Consider the following 22,149-nt stretch of genomic DNA (forward strand, 5'->3'; position numbering starts at 1 on the left):
TCGGAAGAGCTGTTCACGTTTCCATTCACACATTCTGGCCTCTCGCCAGCTCATATTGAAGTGGGTCATGAGGAGATCGTCTGTACAGATGGCCAAATATTTGAGCAGCCACGTTCTCACGAAGTTGGCAACGTGTCTCAACAAGTGGTGGACGATGATGAGACACAATTGTCAGGAAGTCAGGAGGAGGAGCAGGGTGCGGAAGAGGAAGACGACGTGGTGGATGATCCAGTAACTGACCCAACCTGGCAGGAGGATATGCAGAGCGAGGACAGCAGTGCACAGGGGGAGGGAGGCGTAGCATCACAACAGGCAGTAAGAAGCAGGGTGGTGGCCCCAGGCAGAAGTCAGGCAACCGTTCCCCGGAACAACACGACGACACAAGGTGCCTGTACAAATGTTAGGTCTTCCCGAGTCTGGCAGTTTTTTAAGTTGGATCCAGATGATTCAAAAAAGGCCATTTGCAACACCTGCCGTGCCAGCATCAGCAGGGGTACCAAAACTAGCAGCCTGACCACCACCAGCATGATCAGGCACATGTCAGCCAAGCACCCGACTTTGTGGGAAGTACAACAGAGTCGAGGAGCAGTGCTTGCTGATGTCACTGCTACGTCTTTGCTGGTTGTGCATGCGAGCCAATCCCCTGTCCATGCTGCCTGCGAACAAGCCTCCTCCACTCCTGCACCTGCAGTTGCCTACGCAGAAAGAACACCATCATCAAGCACGTCCTTGTCCCAGCGCAGCGTTCAGTTATCCATTCAGCAAACCTTTGAACGCAGGCGCAAATACACTGCCAACACCCCACATGCCACAGTTCTAAATGCTAACATTTCGCGACTGCTTGCGCTGGAAATGTTGCCTTTTAGGCTGGTGGAGACAGAAGCATTCCGTGACCTGATGGCGGCAGCTGTCCCACGTTACTCGGTCACCAGCCGCCACTATTTCTCCCGGTGTGCCGTCCCCGCGTTGCATAACCACGTGTCACAAAACATCACACGTGCCCTGAACAACGCTGTTTCACCCAAGGTCCACCTAACCACAGACACGTGGACAAGTGCTTGTGGGCAAGGCCGCTACATCTCGTTGACGGCACACTGGGTTAATATTGTGGAAGCTGGGACCCAGTCTGAGCGAGGGACGGAACACGTCCTTCCCACACCAAGGTTTGCAGGCCCTACCTCAGTCAGTGTTTCACCCACACTCTACAGCTCCGGAATGTCATGCTCTTCAGCCTCCTCCTCCTCCTGCGCATCCTCATCCACTGTACCCTCCACACCAGTCACAAGCTGGAAGCACTGCAGCACTGCCTCGGCGAAGCGGCAACAGGCTGTGCTGAAGCTAATCTGCATAGGTGACAAACCCCACAATGCAGAAGAGCTGTGGACAGCTCTGAAACAGCAGGCAGATCACTGGCTCACACCTCTGAACCTAAAGCCAGGAAAGGTCATGTGTGACAATGGCCGGAACCTGGTGGCGGCTTTGAGGCGAGGCCAGCTGACACATGTTCCATGCGTGGCCCATGTGCTCAACCTCGTGGTTCAGCGGTTTCTAAAGTCATACCCAGAGCTGTCTGATCTGCTGGTAAAAGTTCGCCGCCTGTCTGCACATTTTCGAAAGTCACCTACTGCTTCAGCCGGCCTTGCCGGCTTTCAGCGCAGTTTGCATCTTCCGGCTCACAGACTGGTGTGTGATGTCCCCACGCGTTGGAATTCAACTCTGCACATGTTGGTCAGGATATGTGAGCAGAAGAGGGCAGTTGTTGAGTACCTGCATCACCTAAGCCGTCGGGAAATGGGTCAAACTCCACACATAACACCTGAGGAGTGGAGATGGATGTCAGACCTATGTACCATCCTCCAAAACTTTGAGGACTCCACCAAGATGGTGAGTGGTGATGACGCCATTATTAGCGTCACCATACCGCTACTCTGCCTTCTAAAACGGTATCTGCTCAAAAACAAACATGATGCATTGCAGGCGGAGCGCGATGAGTTGCAGCAAGAAACAGTAGTGGGTGTGGGTGATAACACACAGCCCAGCCTCGTCTCATCACAACGTGCAGTGGAGGACTATGACGAGGAGGAGGATGAAGACATGGAGCAACTCTCCGGCCAAATTGAGGATATGACATGCACACCAGTCATATCCTCGGTTCAGCGTGGCTGGCCAGAGGACAGGGTAGATGAGGAGGAGGAGGAGGAGGAGGAGGACAGCATGTTCAGTCATCTTGTTGGTCAGGCTACTGAAGTCCTGGCTGTTAAGAGTCTGGCGCACATGGCTGACTTTATGGTAAGCTGCCTGTCTCGTGACCCTCGCGTTAAGAACATCTTGGCCGACAATCATTACTGGTTGGTAACACTGTTAGACCCACGCTACAAGGAGAACTTTTTGTCTCTTATTCCCGTGGAGGAGAGGTCAACCAAAATGCAGCAGTTCCGGAAGGCCATAGTCACGGAAGTAGGCAAAGCATTCCCGTCACAAAACGCTAGCGGCATAGGTCAGGAATCAGTGGACAACCGAGGCGTACAGCCGAGAGAGGCACAAGTCCAATCCGCCAGAGGTAGGGGAACAGTCTTTAAGATGTGGGACAGTTTTCTCAGCCCCTCACGTACCACAGCCCCTGAGGTGCGGGGTAGTGCCACAAGAAATCCTAAGTTTGCCCAGATGCTGAAGGAGTACCTTGCAGATCGAACAACTGTACTCCGACATTCCTCTGTGCCTTACAATTATTGGGTATCCAAGCTGGACACGTGGCATGAATTGGCTCTCTACGCCTTGGAAGTCCTGGCCTGCCCTGCTGCTAGCGTTTTGTCAGAGCGTGTTTTTAGTGCCGCAGGTGGAATCATTACAGATAAACGCACCCGCCTGTCAACTGAAAATGCTGACAGGCTGACTCTGATCAAGATGAACAAGGGTTGGATTGGGCCAGACTTCACCACACCACCAGCAAATGAGAGCGGAATTTAAAGTTTGCCATGTACCTCCACTCACCCATGGGTACACACTTCTGGACTTTGGATAATCGCTGGACTGCTCCTCCTTCTCCTCATGCGCCACCATGATGATGACCGTTACAAATTGCAATACTTAGGCCTTTGTTTCAGGTATACCCCCAGTGGTAAATTTTTTCGCCCATTCTTTGCAGAATGGACATTACAACGACAGGAGACCCGCTCCTTTGCAATGGGAACAATGTTTTGAGGCCCTCATGCACGTCTCTACCCAGTGACAACGTGGAGCCTCCCAATTTTTGGCTGCCCTGCCTAAGGGCTATACTATAATACACCCACTTCCTGACAATGGACACTTAATGTTTTGAGGCCCTCATGCACGTCTCTACCCAGGGACAACGTGGAGCCTCCCAATTTTTGGCTGCCCTGCCTAAGGGCTATACTATAATACACCCACTTCCTGACAATGGACACTTAATGTTTTGAGGCCCTCATGCACGTCTCTACCCAGGGACAACGTGGAGCCTCCCAATTTTTGGCTGCCCTGCCTAAGGGCTATACTATAATACACCCACTTCCTGACAATGGACACTTAATGTTTTGAGGCCCTCATGCACGTCTCTACCCAGGGACAACGTGGAGCCTCCCAATTTTTGGCTGCCCTGCCTAAGGGCTATACTATAATACACCCACTTCCTGACAATGGACACTTAATGTTTTGAGGCCCTCATGCACGTCTCTACCCAGGGACAACGTGGAGCCTCCCAATTTTTGGCTGCCCTGCCTAAGGGCTATACTACAATAGACCCACTTCCTTCCAATGGGCACTTCAGGTTTACAGGCCCTCATGCACGTCTCTATCCAGGGACAACGTGGAGCCTCCCAATTTTTGGCTGCCCTGCCTAAGGGCTATATTACAATAGACCCACTTCCTTACAATGGGCACTTCAGGTTTACAGGCCATCATGCACGTCTCTATCCAGGGACAATGTGGAGCCTCCCAATTTTTGGCTGCCCTGCCTAAGGGCTATACTACAATAGACCCACTTCCTTACAATGGGCACTTCAGGTTTACAGGCCCTCATGCACGTCTGTATGCAGGGGCATTGGTGAACCTCACAATTTTGGACTGCCCTGGCAAAGGAAAATACTACAAAGACTCACTTCCTCAAAATGGGCACATTAGACTCAAGAGGCCTTCATGTACGTCTCTTCTCAGGGACATCGGAGTGCCACACAATGTTTTCACGTAAAATCTTTCATGTATTAATCTCAAAAAGTAACATACACCAGCTCTATCTCACTATTGGGTATGTGCCCTTAACATTTCCGCCATGAAAAATCATTTTGGGGTCATTTTGGAAGGTTTTCTGGTGAGTCTGTAAAAATGGCGTAAAACGCGGACAAAATTGTTCACAGCTGTGACTTTTCAGTGATAAATTCTTCAAGGGGTCTTCCCCATGCTGTTGCCATGTCATTTGAGCACTCTTCTGAGACTTTTGTGACATTTTTAGGGTTTCTCCATGCTGCCGGGGGGTCATTTCACAAAAATACTCGGGTCTCCCATAGGATAACATTGGGCTCGTTGCTCGGGCCGAGTACACGAGTATCTTGGGAGGCTCGGCCCGAGCTTCGAGCACCCGAGCTTTTTAGTACTCGCTCATCACTACTTAACATTTGTTTAGTGCTATCCCCATTAGAAAATGTGCTCCACTATTGCTAATGCGATCCAGTGTACATCTTGTCTCATGTATGCAGTCCTTGAAAAGCCGTTCGAGGGTGCATACTGTTGTTCGAGATGTGAGCAAGTTGCACATTTGGAAGCCCAGATACTGGATCTAAATGAGCAGCTGGCAACTCTGAGATGCATTAGCAATGTGGAAAGGAGTTTGCTGCTCACTGAGCAGCAGCTTGCTGGGTCAGATGTGGGGGAGGATCGTAGTAGAGAGCGGCAGGACGGTGAGGTAGGTAGCTGGGTGACAGTTAGAAAGGGGGGTAAAGGGAAAAGTGCTAGGAAGGCTAGTCCTGAACTGACACACCCCAATAGGTTTGCAAACTTGGCAGATGAGGGGGATGTCATTACAGGGGTAGCATTGCTGCAGCAAGGCATGACCTCTGAACGCCAGAGGAGTGTCTGCTCCAGTAAGGGAGGGAATAGGAGTGCAGGGCAGGCAAGACAGGTACTGGTAGTGGGGGACTCAATTATTAGGGGGACAGATAGGGCAATCTGTCACAAAGACAGGGATCACCGAACAGTGTGTTGTCTTCCTGGCGCTCGAGTTCGGCACATCGCTGATCGGGTTGACAGAACCTGGGAGGGGCTGGGGAGGACCCAGCGGTCATTGTACACATTGGCACAAATGACAAAGTTAGAGGTAGGTGGAAGGCCCTTAAAGATGATTTCAGGGAATTAGGTTGTAAGCTTAAAGCATGGACCTCAAAGGTGGTATTTTCGGAAATACTACCTGTGCCACGAGCCACACCAGAGAGGCAAATAGAGATCAGGGAGGTTAACAGGTGGCTCAGGAATTGGTGTAGGAAAGAGGGTTTTGGGTTCCTGGAGAATTGGGCCGACTTTTCAGTTGGCTACAGATTCTATGCTAGGGATGGGCTGCATCTTAATGGGGAAGGTGCAGCTCTGCTGGGGCAGAAAATGGCTAGAAGGTTGGAGGAGTGTTTAAACTAGGAATGGGGGGCGATGGTATTCACTTTATAGAAGGGGAATGTAGTGCAGATAGTGACCAGGGCACAAGTAATGAAATTGGGGGTGGTACGGGGGGAAGGGTTAGGACAGTTAATACAGTAAGCAGGAATACAGGTACAGAGTCATACGTAACGTGCATGTACACTAATGCCCGAAGCCTCACAAATAAGGTGGAGGAATTAGAATTAATATTGTTGGAAGAAAATTATGATATAGTGGGGATATCAGAGACATGGCTGGATGAGAGCTATGACTGGGCTGTTAATTTACAGGGTTATAGCCTATTCAGGAATGACCGTACAAATAAGCGAGGGGGAGGTGTGTGTCTATATGTAAAATCATCCTTAAAACTCATCCTGCGTGACAACATATGTGAGGGTACTGAGAATTTAGAGTCCCTATGGGTGGAAATAAGGGGGGGAGAATGAATAATAAAATACTGATAGGGGTGTGTTATAAGATGCCGAATATTATGGAAGAGGTAGAGAATCTCCTCATAAAGCAAATTGATAAAGCAGCGAGTCTCGGAGAGGTAATTATTATGGGGGACTTTAACTATCCTGATATAAATTGGGGAACAGAAACTTGCAGTTCCAGCAAAGGAAATAGATTTTTGATAACAATGAAAGATAATTACCTTTCACAAATGGTACAGGACCCCACAAGAGGGGGAGCACTACTTGACCTTGTACTAACCAATAGGCCAGACCGCATATCAAATATACAAGTTGGGGGTTACTTGGGGAATAGTGATCACAAAATAATAAGTTTTCATGTATTCTTTAGTAAGATGTCTAGTAGAGGGGCTACAAGGACACTAAACTTCAGGAAAGCAAATTTTGAACGGTTGAGAGATGATCTTAGTGCAATAAACTGGGATGATGTACTAAGTAATAAAAGTACACAAAGCAAATGGGAGACTTTTATGAGCATCCTGAATAGGGCTTGTGCAGAAAATATACCCTATGGGAACAAACATGCTAGAAATAGGAGGAAATCCCTATGGCTAAATAGAGCTGTAAGGGAAGCAATAAAAGAAAAACAGAAAGCCTTAAAAGAATTAAAGAGGGTAGGTAGTGATGAGGCATTATATAATAATAGAAAATTAAATAAAATATGTAAAAAGCAAATTAAGTTAGCTAAGTTTGAGACAGAGAGACTCATTGCGAGAGAAAGTAAAAATAATCCTAAAATATTCTTTAACTACATAAACAGTAAAAAACTGAAAAGCGATAGTGTTGGCCCCCTTAAAAATAGTCTTGGTGAAATGGTGGAAGGGGATGAGGGTAAAGCCAACCTGCTGAATGACTTTTTTTCTACGGTTTTTATACAAGAAAATGCCATGGCAGATGACATGACCAGTGGTACCATAAATTCACCCTTGAATATTACCTGCTTAACCCAGCAGGAAGTACGCCGCCGCCTCGAAATCACTAAGGTTGACAAATCTCCGGGCCCGGATGGCATACAGCCCAGAGTACTACAGGAATTGAGTTCTGTGATAGATAGACCATTATTTTTAATCTTCTCAGATTCCTTAATAACAGGGTCGGTACCGCAGGACTGGCGCATAGCAAATGTGGTGCCAATATTCAAAAAGGGGACAAAAACTGAGCCGGGAAATTATAGGCCGGTAAGTTTAACCTCTACGGTTGGTAAAATCCTTGAGGGTTTCTTGAGAGATGCTATACTGGAGTATCTCAAGAAAAATAACCTTATGACAGAGTATCAACATGGGTTTATGAGGGATCGATCCTGTCAAACTAATTTGATCAGCTTCTATGAAGAGGTAAGTTCAAGTCTGGACCAGGGAAATGCAGTGGATGTTGTGTATATGGACTTTTCAAAAGCTTTTGATACGGTGCCACACAAAAGGTTGGTACATAAAATGAGAATAATGGGGATAGGGGAAAATATGTGTAACTGGGTTAAAAACTGGCTCAGTGATAGGAAACAAAGGGTGGTTATTAATGGTACGTACTCGGACTGGGTCTCAGTTCATAGTGGGGTACCACAGGGGTCAGTATTGGGCCCGCTTCTTTTCAACATATTTATAAATGATCTTGTTGGGGGCATGCGGAGTAGAATTTCAATATTTGCAGATGATACTAATCTCTGCAGGGTAATCAATACAGAGGAGGATAATTTTATATCACAGGGAGATTTATGTAAATTGGAGGATTGGGCTGGGAAGTGGCAATTGAAGTTTAATGTAGATAAATGTAAGGTCATGCACTTGGGTAGAGGAAATAACATTTATGATTATGTACTTAATTGTAGAACACTGGGTAAAACAGACACAGAAAAAGACTTGGGTGTATGGGTGGATGGTAAACTTCACTTTAGTGGACAGTGTCAGGCAGCTGCTGCCAGGGCTAATAAAATAATGGGATGTATTAAAAGAGGTATAAGTGTTCATGAAAAAAATATAGTTCTACCTCTGTACAAGTCACTAGTGCGACCGCACGTAGAATACTGTGTACAATTCTGGTCACCGATATATAAGAAGGACATAGCTGAACTGGAGAGGGTGCAGAGAAGAGCCACCAAGATTATTAGAGGAATGGGTGGGCTGCAATACCAAGACAAGTTATTAAACTTGGGGTTATTTAGTTTGGAAAAACGAAGGCTTAGGGGGGATCTAATCACAATGTATAAATATAAGAGGGGACAGTACAGAGACCTTTCCAAAGATCTTTTTACACCTAGGCCTGCGACTGGAACACGGGGGCATCCGCTACGTCTTGAGGAAAGAAGGTTTAATCATATTCACAGACGAGGATTCTTTACTGTACGAGCAGTGAGACTATGGAACTCTCTGCCGCATGATGTTGTAATGAGTGATTCACTACTAACATTTAAGCAGAGCCTGGATGCCTTTCTTGAAAAATTTAATATTACCAGTTATGTATATTAGATTTTATGACAGGGTATTGATCCAGGGAACTAGTCTGATTGCCGGATGTGGAGTCAGGAAGGAAATTTTTTCCCCATTGGAACTTGTTTGCCACATTGGGGTTTTTTTTTTGCCTTCCTCTGGATCAACATGTTAGGCTACGGGTTGAACTAGATGGACTTAGAGTCTCCCTTCAACCTTAAAAAGTATGATACTATGATACTATGATATTAATTGTGGTGGGAGCTGTTGAGGCATAAAGTGTGGGGAACTGTCAGGGATTTCATACTGTTGTCAGGGGATACTAAATAGTGTGAGGGGCTGAATTACTGCCATTATACTCAGAGTGGGGGGCTGTAAGCACCATCATACCGTGTGTGGAGGCTTTGAGTGTCATCTGTTATGATTCAGTGACCGAAAAGGATCAGAAAAAGGACAAAAAACTAGGAAATGCAGAATGTTACCAGAGTGGTTGGAATCTCAGCGAACTGCAGACCTAACACTAAGACACAACTAGAAGTAGCCGTGGGACGTGTCTACGATGACCTGGTCGCCTCGACAAAGCCGGATAACTAATCATTCCTACAGAGAGAAATACAGGAAAGGCTAATGTGCCTCGAAGCAATCCCCAAAGATATAGATAGCCCCCACATATAAAGATAATGGTTATGTAGGAAAACACAATATACAGGTAGAAAACAGATTCAGCAAAGATGAGGCCCAAACTATCTAAATAGGAAAGGACAGAAAAGAGCACTGTCTGCAGCCGTGCAATACCCTAGAAAAAGAACCAACACCCCTGATATGGAAAAATACGGACTCTCCCCCACTATATAGTACTCTGGTGTTACTGGGAACAAACAGACATTTCCAGCAGGGAATGATACAACTCCACCCAGAACTCCACACAGGCAAAATAGGAAATAAGCCTTAGTACCTAAACAGAAAAACAACAAGAAAGTGGAAACCACCAGCAGAGGTACAAAGACCAAACGTATCTGAAAGGAGTTCTGGTAGACACAGAAGGCAGGGCTGGCTCAAGAATGTCCTTAGCACACAGTAAACAACATTGAGCACTGGCCAGGAACAAGAAAACACTACTCAGTTATATAGGCCCAGTCAGAATAACCTGACTGCCAATCATCCCCAGCTGTCTGGTTTTTATTCAGCAAGCAAACTTCACTACCAGCACTGACCACAAGAGGGAGCCCCAAACTGGAACCTAGTACAAATGTATTCACAACAGTCATCTTGCTATGTGGAAAGCTGTGAAGGACAACATCTTCTGTGGTACTGGGAGGGGCATCATACTATTTAATGAGATTTGGGGACATCATATTTTATGGGAAAAACTGTTGGGGCATTATACTCTGTGCAGCATCAGTAGGGAGATCAAACAACTCTGTGGATTAATTTGGGGCATCATAATGTAAGGGAGCACTGTGTAGACATCATACTATTTTTATGGTCACTGTGAGGATTTATAATGAGGATGTGTGTGAGGGGTCTATAGGGACATAATTATTTGTAAGAGGCACTTTATATGCAACATACTATGTTGGATGGACCACTGTAGATTTTTCAAACTGTGTTGGGGGCTGTGGGTTATTATTAGAGTTGAGCGCGGTTCGCGGTTCGAGGTTCTCCAGTTCGCGATTCGAGTGATTTTGGGGGCTGTTCTAGATCGAACTAGAACTCGAGCTTTTTGCTAAAGCTCGATAGTTCTAGAAACATTCGAAAATGGTTCTAGCAGCAAAAAGACAAGCTAATTACTAGCTGGCATTCCGCTGTATAGTGTAAGTCACTCTGTGACTCACACTATTATGAAATTTCAGCGTATAGTGTGCAGGAACAGTGCATTCAGATCACTGCTGTTTGGATAATGGCGATTGCCATTTTTTTTTTTTTCCTTGTCTTCCTTCCCTAAGCGCGCGCGTGTAGTGGGGCGGGCCAGCATGTCAGCCAATCCCAGACACACACACAGCTAAGTGGACTTTTAGCCAGAGAAGCAACGGCATGTGTGATAGGATGTCCATGTCACATGTCCATGCATTATGAAAACGGACATTTTCCTCCAGCACGCCATTATCTGCCTTCTGCGTCTTGGTGTCAGTCACCGCTGGCGTAGCTCCTGTCTCCGATACTGCTGTGTACGCTCTATACACAGCGCTATACAGAATAGGGATAGAAGTTTCTATTAGTCCTCGTAAGGGCTAATACCGGCAGGGTCAGAGCCATAGGTGACAGTCAGGTCCGTGAAAACAGATTTTAACAGCTACACAAGATGACAGCGTCTGTGTAGCTAAGGTCAAGGATTTCCTCGCTGCATTTCCCCATTAGGAGGGATAGAAAGGGAGGCTTCCTTAACTCTACCCAGACCCACAACCCTTCCACTGTACCCTCCTGCCCTTTGCACACTCAAACTCATTGTTACTAAGCCATTATACTAGCAAACACTGAGGAAACTTAGTGGCATCCTAAAAGTGGCTGTTGGACGTCCATTAGTGTCCCACTGGTGCAAACCTATGTGCAGCACCTCTGCATTGCACACTCAAACTCATTGTTACTAAGCCATTATACCAGCAAACACTGAGTAAACTTAGTGGCATTCTAAAAGTGGCTGTTGGACTTCCATTAGTGTCCCACTGGTGCAAAGCTATTTGCAGCACCACTGCAATGCACACTCAAACTTATTGTTACTAAGCCATTATACTAGCAAACATTGAGTAAACTTAGTGGCATCCTAAAAGTGGCTGTTGGACTTCCATTAGTGTCCCACTGGTGCAAACCTATGTGTAGCACCTCTGCATTGCACACTCAAACTCATTGTTACTAAGCCATTATACTAGCAAACACTGAGTAAACTTAGTGGCATCCTAAAAGTGGCTGTTGAACTTCCATTAGTGTCCCACTGGTGCAAAGCTATTTGCAGCACCACTGCAATGCACACTCAAACTTATTGTTACTAAGCCATTATACTAGAAAACACTGAGTAAACTTAGTGGCATCCTAAAAGTGGTTGTTGGACTTCCATTAGTGTCCCACTGGTGCAAACCTATGTGTAGCACCTCTGCATTGCACACTCAAACTCATTGTTACTAAGCCATTATACTAGCAAACACTGAGTAAACTTAGTGGCATCCTAAAAGTGGCTGTTGGACTTCCATTAGTGTCCCACTGGTGCAAAGCTATTTGCAGCACCACTGCAATGCACACTCAAACTTATTGTTACTGAGCCATTATACTAGCAAACACTGAGTAAACTTAGTGGCATCCTAAAAGTGGCTGTTGGACTTCCATTAGTGTCCCACTGGTGCAAACCTATGTGCAGCACCTCTGCATTGCACACTCAAACTCATTGTTACTAAGATATTATACTAGAAAACACTGAGTAAATTTAGTGGCTTCCTAAAAGTGGCGTTTGGACTTCCATTAGTGTCCCACTGGTGCAAACCTATGTGCAGCACCTCTGCATTGCACACTCAAACTCATTGTTACTAAGCCATTATACTAGCAAACTATGCTGCCAGTTTAAGGGCCGTAGTTGCATTGTCAGGGATAGTTATTGTTGTTTATTCTGCTGTTAATAAAGATAGACCACCGCTGCAATCTACACCACCTCTCAATTTTTACTACCACATTTTAAGTGCACAATCTTGTCGCAATTAAAATGAGTGGCAAAATGACAGATGCTGGTGGAAAGGGGAAGAGGCGTGTTGGCAAAAGAAAAAAAGGGTTTGTCCGTGGGGAAGGTGGCAAAGCTCCATTAACATCTACTTAAGATAGACCATCTTCCAGCAAAAGTAAGATGTCTACTACTTACCGTGGACAATCTGGTGTGCTCCCTTTTTTACGGACACAAACAACTGGAACAAAGGTAGATGATGGCCAAAAAAAGAAAATGCTTGAATGGATCTCAAGTGGTCCAACAAGTGCCCTCTCCTCCACCTCAACTATCGCATCCAAAAAACACCAGTCCTCTGAGTTGTCATCCCAATCACACTTGCTTTCTCCCAGCTCTGAAGTCTCCATCCACCCTGCACAGTATGGTGGAACTGAGATGGCTGAGTCTGCAGAGCTGTTCAGTCACACTATAGCCTGGGAATCAGAGGTCTGCTCCCAAGCTACAGTGAGTACAGACCAGGAAATGTTCTGCAGTGATGCCCAGAACCTTTCTGACTCAGATTCAGGCCGTGATGACCAAGTTTCTGAGCATAATGTTGACCCTTATTCACAAACTGAAACACCTGTTGTAATAGACAATGAGGAACATACTGATGACGATGAGACACAGATACCAGATTGGGATGACAACTTAAATATTCGGTCAGGGCAAGAAGAGGCTCGGTCTGAGGGTGAGGGGAGTGCAAACACAACAATTGATGAGGAAGTCCTAGATCCCACCTACTGTCAACCCACAGTCAGGCCCACGAGGAGGTCAACAGAGACGGTGGAGGAGAATGCAACTGACGACGAAGTTACCTTGCGCCTTCCTGGACAGAGTCGGAGTACTGGTAGCACGTCTACAACTGCATCCTCAGCCACCACTGTGCCTCTGAGCACTAGTCGGGGTGGATCAGCAGGTCGCATGCCCTCTAAGCCTTGCCTAGCCTGGTCCTTTTTTGAAATAGCAAAAGATCGCCCAAATTATGTGATCTGTAAAATTTGTCGTAATTCTGTTAGTAGAGGGCAAAACCTCAGCAGTTTGACAACTTCTTCCATGAATCGTCGCATGAATAAATATCATATGTCCCAGTGGGAAGCTCACCGTGCTGCAATGCGGCCTAGCGGAGCGAACCATCCACCGCCTGCCCCTTTCAGTGCACTCTTCATCTTCTAGCACTGTGGGGACAGCTGTCACACCTGGTTTTCCACGCACAACTTCCACCACTGTAACTGCAACAGGCAGTTTGCTTGGTAGGTCGCCAGTAGAGTTGAGCGCGGTTCTAGGTTCGTGGTTCTCCAGTTCGTGGCTCGAGTGATTTTGGGGCCTGTTCTAGATCGAACTAGAACTCGAGCTTTTTTGCAAAAGCTCGATAGTTCTAGATACGTTCGAGAACGGTTCTAGCAGCAAAAATACAGCTAATTCCCAGCTGGCTTTCCGCTGTAATAGTGTAAGTCACTCTGTGACTCACACTTTTATGAAATTTCAGTGTATAGTGTGCGGGAACAGCGCCTTCAGATCACTGCTGTATGGATAATGGCGATCGCCATTTTTTTTTTTTCTTGTCTTCCTTTCCTAAGCGCGCGCGTGTAGTGGGGAGGGCCATTATGTCAGCCAATCCCAGACACACACACAGCTAAGTGGACTTTTAGCCAGAGAAGCAAAGGCATGTGTGATAGGATGTCCATGTCACATGTCCCTGCATTATAAAAACAAGTATCTGCCCGTCCGGACGCCATTATCTCTTCTGCGTCCTTGGTGTCAGACATCACTGGCGCAGCTCCGTCCTGAGTCCTATCGCCGATACTGCTGTATGCGCTCCATACACAGCGCTGGACAGCTTAGGGATAGCACTTTCTATCAGTCCTTTTAAGGGCTCGTACCGGCAGGGTGAGAGCCATAGGTGACAGGTCCTGAAAACAGAGACAGCGTCTGTGTAGCTAAGGTCAGGGATTTCCTTGCTGCATTTCCCCATTAGGAGGGAATAGAAAGGCAGGCTTCCATTCCTCTACCCAGAGCCCTACAACCCTGGCACTGTACCCTCCTGTCCTCTGCACACTCCAACTCATTATAACTAAGCCATTATACTAGCAAACACTGAGTGTACCTAATGTCATCCTAAACGTGGCTATTGGACTTCTGTATAGTCCCAGTATTGCACAGATATTTGCAGCACGTCTGCCTGCATTGCACACTCAAACTGATAGTTACTAAGCCATTATACTAGCAAACACTGAGTGTACCTAGTGGCATCCTAAACGTGGCTGTTGGACTTCTGTATAGTCCCACTAGTGCACAGATATTTGCAGCACCTCTGCCTGCATTGCACACTCCAACTGATAGTTACTAAGCCATTATACTAGCAAACACTGAGTGTACCTAGTGGCATCCTAAACGTAACTGTTGGACTTCTGTATAGTCCCAGTAGTGCACAGATATTTGCAGCACCTCTGCCTACATTGCACACTCCAACTGATAGTTACTAAGCTATTATACTAGCAAACACTGAGTGTACCTAGTGGCATCCTAAACGTGGCTATTGGACTTCTGTATAGTCCCACTAGTGCACAGATATTTGCAGCACGTCTGCCTGCATTGCACACTAAAACTGATAGTTACTAAGCCATTATACTAGCAAACACTGAGTGTACCTAGTGTCATCCTAAACGTGGCTATTGGACTTTTGTATAGTCCCACTAGTGCACAGATATTTGCAGCACCTCTGCCTGCATTGCACACTCCAACTGATAGTTACTAAGCCATTATACTAGCAAACACTGAGTGTACCTAGTGGCATCCTAAACGTGGCTGTTGGACTTCTGTATAGTCCCAGTAGTGCACAGATATTTGCAGCACCTCTGCCTGCATTGCACACTCCAGCTCATTATAACTAAGCCATTATACTAGCAAAACACTGAGTGTACCTAGTGTCATCCTAAACGTGGCTATTGGACTTCTGTATAGTCCCACTAGTGCACAGATATTTGCAGCACGTCCGCCTGCATTGCACACTAAAACTGAGAGTTACTAAGCCATTATACTAGCAAACACTGAGTGTACCTAGTGTCATCCTAAACGTGGCTATTGGACTTCTTTATAGTCCCAGTAGTGCACAGATATTTGCAGCAAGTCTGCCTGCATTGCACACTCCAACTCATTATAACTAAGCCATTATACTAGCAAACACTGAGTGAACTTAGTGTCATCCTAAACGTGGCTATTGGACTTCTGTATAGTCCCACTAGTGCACAGATATTTGCAGCATCTCTGCCTGAATTGCACACTCCAACTCATTATAACTAAGCCATTATACTAGCAAACACTGAGTGTACCTAGTGTCATCCTAAACGTGGCTATTGGACTTCTGTATAGTCCCACTAGTGCACAGATATTTGCAGCACCTCTGCCTGCATTGCACACTCCAACTGATAGTTACTAAGTCATTATACTAGCAAACACTGAGTGTACCTAGTGGCATCCTAAACGTGGCTGTTGGACTTATGTATAGTCCCAGTAGTGCACAGATATTTGCAGCACCTCTGCCTGCATTGCACACTCCAACTGATAGTTACTAAGCCATTATACTAGCAAACACTGAGTGTACCTAGTGTCATCCTAAACGTGGCTATTGGACTTCCGTATAGTCCCACTAGTGCACAGATATTTGCAGCACCTCTGCCTGCATTGCACACTCCAACTCATTATAACTAAGCCATTTACTAGCAAACACTGAGTGTACCTAGTGTCATCCTAAACGTGGCTATTGGACTTCTGTATAGTCCCACTAGTGCACAGATATTTACAGCACCTCTGCCTGCATTGCACACTCCAACTGATAGTTACTAAGCCATTATACTAGCAAACACTGAGTGTACCTAGTGTCATCCTAAACGTGGCTATTGGATTTCTGTATAGTCCCAGTAGTGCACAGATATTTGCAGCACCTCTGCCTGCATTGCACACTCCAACTGATAGTTACTAAGCCATTATACTAGCAAACACTGAGTGTACCTAGTGGCATCCTAAACGTGGCTGTTGGACTTCTGTATAGTCCCAGTACTGCACAGATATTTGCAGCACCTCTGCCTGCACTGCACACTCCAACTGATAGTTACTAAGCCATTATACTAGCAAACACTGAGTGTACCTAGTGTCATCCTAAACGTGGCTATTGGACTTCTGTATAGTCCCACTAGTGCACAGATATTTGCAGCACCTCTGCCTGCATTGCACACTCCAACTGATAGTTACTAAGCCATTATACAAGCAAACACTGAGTGTACCTAGTAGCATCCTAAACGTGGCTGTTGGACTTCTGTATAGTCCCAGTAGTGCACAGATATTTGCAGCACGTCTGCCTGCATTGCATACTCCAACCCATTATAACTAAGCCATTATACTAGCAATTTATGCTGACAGTTTAAGGGCCGTAGTTGCATTATCAGGGATATTTATTCTTTATTATTCTGCTGTTAATAAAGCTAGACCACCGCTGCAATCTACACCACCTCTCAATTTTTACTACCACATTTTCAGTGCACAATCTTGTCGCAATCAACATGAGTGGCAAAATGACAGATGCTGGTGGAAAGGGGAAGAGGCGTGCTGGAAAAGGAAAAAAAAGGGTTTGTCCGTGGGGAAGGTGGCAAAGCTCCATTATGATCTGCTGAAGATAGACCATCTACCAGCAAAAGTAAGATGTCTACTACTTACCGTGGACAATCCGATGTGCTCCCTTTTTTACGGACACGAACAACAGGAACAAAGGTAGATGACGGCCAAAAAAGGAAAATGCTTGAATGGATCTCAAGTGGTCCAACAAGTGCCCTCTCAGCCACTTCAAGTACCGCATCCAAAAAACACCAGTCCTCTGAGTTGTCATCCCAATCAAACATGCTTTCTCCCAGCTCTGAAGTCTCCATCAGCCCTGCACAGTATGGTGGAACTGAGATGGCTGAGTCTGCAGAGCTGTTCAGTCACACTATAGCCTGGGAATCAGAGGTCTGCTCCCAAGCTACAGTGAGTACAGACCAGGAAATGGTCTGCAGTGATGCCCAGAACCTTTCTGACTCTGATTCAGGCCGTGGGGACCAAGTTTCTGAGCATAATGTTGACCCTTTGTCACAAACTGTAACACCTGTGGTTATAGACAATGAGGAACATACTGATGAAGATGAGACGCAGATACCCGATTGGGATGATAACTTAAATATTCGGTCAGGGCAAGAAGAGGCTCGGTCTCAGGGGGAGGGGAGTGCAAACACAACAATTGATGAGGAAGTTCTAGATCCCACCTACTGTCAACCCCCAGTCAGGCACTCGAGGAGGTCAACAGAGGCGGTGGAGGAGGATGCAACCGACGGCGAAGTTACCTTGCGCCTTCCTGGACAGAGTCGGAGCACTGGTAGCACGTCTACAACTGCATCCTCAGCCACCACTCTGCCTCTGAGCACTAGTCGGGGGGGCTCAGCAGGTTGCATGCCCTCTAAGCCTTGCCTAGCCTGGTCATTTTTTGACATAGAAAAAGATCGCCCAAATTATGTGATGTGTAAAATTTGTCGTGATTCTGTTAGTAGAGGTCAAAACCTCAGCAGTTTGACAACTTCTTCCATGAATCGTCACATGAATAAATATCATAGGTCCCGGTGGGAAGCTCACCGTGCTGCAATGCGGCCTAGCGGAGCGAACCATCCACCGCCTGCCCCTTCCAGTGCATCCGCGCGCTCTTCATCTTCTAGGACTGTGGGGACAGCTGTCACACCTGGTTTTCCACGCACAACTTCCACCACTGTAACCGCAACAGGCAGTTTGCTTGGTAGGTCGTCAGTTGGTTTGGAAGGGGAAAAAAGTGAGTGTGTACAGCTCTCTCAGACATCGATAGCACCAACGTTGGATGAAGGCAACATCATGTCTCCGCCTGCACTTTCCTCACAAACCTGCATTTTTCCAGGGACACCCTACTCAACACCGTCTACACACAGCAGCCAGATCTCTGTCCCTCAGATGTGGTCAAATAAAAGGCCATTTCCTGCGACCCATGACAAAGCTAAGAGGTTGACTCTATCCGTCTGTAAGCTCTTGGCTACCGAAATGCTGCCTTTCCATCTAGTGGACACACAGGATTTTAGAGACATTATGTCTGTCGCTGTGCCCCAGTACCAGGTGCCTAGTCGCCACTACTTCTCTAAGAAAGGTGTGCCCGCGCTACACCAGCATGTCGCACACAACATCACCGCTTCCTTGAGAAACTCTGTGTGTGAACAGGTGCATTTCACCACCGATACTTGGACCAGTAAGCATGGACAGGGACGTTACATGTCGCTGACTGGGCACTGGGTAACTATGGTGATAGATGGTGAAGGGTCTGCTGCACAAGTCTTGCCGTCCCCACGACTTGTGTGTCAATCCTCTGTCTGTCCAAGTTCCGCCACTGCCTCTGCCTCCTCCACCTCATCTGGGTCCTCCACCTCCGCCCCAAACCTGCCTGGTCAGGCCACCAGCATTCTCACTGCGCAGAAGGAATCACGCACCCCTCATTACTATGCTGGCAGCAGAGCGCAACGGCATCAGGCGGTCTTTAGCTTGACAAGTCTTGGGAATAGGAGTCACACAGCTGAGGAGTTGTGGTCAGCTCTGCGGTCAGAGTTTAATAAATGATTGTCTCCACTCAACCTGCAGCCTGGTAAGGCCGTGTGCGACAATGCTGCACACGTGGGTGCGGCCCTTCGCCTGGGCAAGGTGACACACGTGCCTTGTATGGCTCATGTGTTGAACCTTGTCGTCCAGCAATTCTTAACACACTATCCTGGCCTATGATGGGTACACCTTGACGAGGTGAGACAGCTTTTTACCTTTTTGCAAAAATGTATACACTAAGTACCCTGTTATTAAGCACTTGCAATTTATTTATTTATAGTCAGGGTATTTTTCATGCAATTTTTCTCTTTGTTTTTTTTTCTAGTCTTAAGGCTGCAATTCACATGCTTAATGTTGCATGCTTACTGAACATTGTTTCAGCTCAGTTTTTTGGTGTTTTTTTTTACTATCCTGGCCTAGATGGCCTTCTGACCAGGGCACGAAAACTGTCTGCTCACTTCCGCCGTTCAACCGCCGCAGCTGAGCTACTTGCATCTCTCTAGAAGTCTTTCGGCCTGCCGGTTCATCGCCTGAAATGCGATGTGGCGACACGCTGGAATTCGACTCTCCACATGTTACAGCGACTGTGGCAGCACCGCCGAGCCCTGGTGCAATACGTCATGACGTATAGCCTGGGCCAACGAGATGCAGAGGTGGGGCAGATCACCCTGATGGAGTGGTCTCAGATCAAGACCTATGCACCCTTCTGCACAGTTTCGACATGGCGACGAATATTTTTAGCGCTGACAATGCCATTATCAGCATGACAATTCCAGTCATTTACATGCTGGAGCACATGCTAAACACTATTCGGAGTCAGGGGTTGAGACAACAGGAAGAGGAGGAACTACAGGAGGATTCATATGCGCAAGGGACAACAATATCACAAAGGTCCAGACGTTCATCATCACCAACGCAGCAGGCATGGGACCATGGGGGACAGGGATCAACAAAAGCGCATAGTAGCAGGCGAAATGTTGAGGAAGGTGCAGGAGAACATGAAGAAGTGGAGGACGAACTGTCCATGGACATGGAAGACTCAGCAGATGAGGGAGACCTTGGTCAAATTTCAGTTGAAAGAGGTTGGGGGGAGATGTCAGAGGAAGAAAGCACGGGTAGCACCTCTATGCCACAAACACAGCGTGGACTTGGTCTGCATGGCTGCGCAAGACACATGAGTGCCTTCTTGTTGCACTACCTCCAACATGACCCTCGTATTGTCAAAATTAGAAGTGATGATGACTACTGGATTGCCACACTATTAGATCCCCGGTACAAGTCCAAATTTTGTGACATAATTCCAGCCATAGAAAGGGACGCACGTATGCAGGAGTATCAGCAGAAGCTGTTACTCGATCTTAGCTCTGCTTTTCCACCAAACAACCGTGCAGGTGCAGGGAGTGATTCTCCTAGTTGTAACTTGACAAACATGGGACAGTCTCGTCATCTTCAACAGTCTACCCGTACCAGTAGGACTGTATCTGGTGCTGGTAACAGCAATTTTATGGAATCTTTTCATATTTTTTTAGACCCTCCTTTGCAAGGCCACCAGAGACAACAAGTCTGACACATAGTCAATGGCTGGAGAGGATGATACAGGAGTATCTCCAAATGAACATCGATGCCATGACTTTTCAAATGGAGACTTGCTCCTTTTGGGCTTCAAATCTAGAAAAATGGCCAGAGCTCTCCAGTTACGCCTTGGAGATTTTGTCATGTCCAGCTGCCAGCGTTGTCTCTGAACGTGTGTTCAGTGCTGCTGGGTGTGTGCTGACAGATAAGCGCACGCGTCTGTCCAGTGACAATGTGGACAGACTAACGTTCATCAAAATGAACAAGTCATGGATCCACCAGGAATTTACTACCCCTGTGTCATCCTGGGGAGAGTAAATGCTTGTGGATTTGGAATGTGCTTGATGCAAATCAAAACATCCTGTTTGCAACTAGGGCACAAGTGCTGCCACTGATAAGGTGTCTGTGTGGCCCAATTTTTGGAAAAAAAGGGAGACTCCGCTTGGAGTAACCCTTGCTTGCTGTGTTTTTTAAAAATGATCCAAGATGAACAGAGCTGGGATCAGGAAAGACTTTGCTACCTACCCCGGTGTCATCCTGGGGACGGTTAAGAATAGCGTAGTTTTGAATGTGCTTGATGCAAATCAAAACATCCTGTTTGCAACTAGGGCACAAGTGCTGCCACTGATAAGGTGTCTGTGTGGCCCAATTTTTGGAAAAAAAGGGAGACTCCGCTTGGAGTAACCCTTGCTTGCTGTGTTTTTTAAAAATGATCTAAGATGAACAGAGCTGGTATCAGGAAATACTTTGCTACCTACCCCGGTGTCATCCTGGGGACGGTTAAGAATAGCGTATTTTTAAATGTGCTTGATGCATATCTAGCTGTGAAGTGTACAACTAGGGCACAAGTGCTGCCACTGAATGGGTGGGTGTGTGTGGGGCCCAATTTTTGGAAAAAAAGGGAGACTCCGCTTGGAGTAACCCTTGCTTGCTGTGTTTTTTAAAAATGATCCAAGATGAACAGAGCTGGGATCAGGAAAGACTTTGCTACCTACCCCGGTGTCATCCTGGGGACGGTTAAGAATAGCGTAGTTTTGAATGTGCTTGATGCAAATCAAAACATCCTGTTTGCAACTAGGGCACAAGTGCTGCCACTGATAAGGTGTCTGTGTGGCCCAATTTTTGGAAAAAAAGGGAGACTCCGCTTGGAGTAACCCTTGCTTGCTGTGTTTTTTAAAAATGATCCAAGATGAACAGAGCTGGTATCAGGAAATACTTTGCTACCTACCCCGGTGTCATCCTGGGGACGGTTAAGAATAGCGTAGTTTTGAATGTGCTTGATGCAAATCAAAACATCCTGTTTGCAACTAGGGCACAAGTGCTGCCACTGATAAGGTGTCTGTGTAGCCCAATTTTTGGAAAAAAAGGGAGACTCCGCTTGGAGTAACCCTTGCTTGCTGTGTTTTTTAAAAATGATCCAAGATGAACAGAGCTGGTATCAGGAAATACTTTGCTACCTACCCCGGTGTCATCCTGGGGACGGTTAAGAATAGCGTATTTTTGAATGTGCTTGATGCAAATCTAGCTGTGAAGTGTACAACTAGGGCACAAGTGCTGCCACTGAATGGGTGGGTGTGTGGGGCCCAATTTTTGGAAAAAAAGGGAGACTCCGCTTGGAGTAACCCTTGCTTGCTGTGTTTTTTAAAAATGATCCAAGATGAACAGAGCTGGGATCAGGAAAGACTTTGCTACCTACCCCGGTGTCATCCTGGGGACGGTTAAGAAT

The sequence above is a fragment of the Anomaloglossus baeobatrachus genome, chromosome 9 (assembly GCF_048569485.1).
Source record: "Anomaloglossus baeobatrachus isolate aAnoBae1 chromosome 9, aAnoBae1.hap1, whole genome shotgun sequence".
In the NCBI taxonomy this organism is placed as follows: domain Eukaryota; kingdom Metazoa; phylum Chordata; class Amphibia; order Anura; family Aromobatidae; genus Anomaloglossus; species Anomaloglossus baeobatrachus.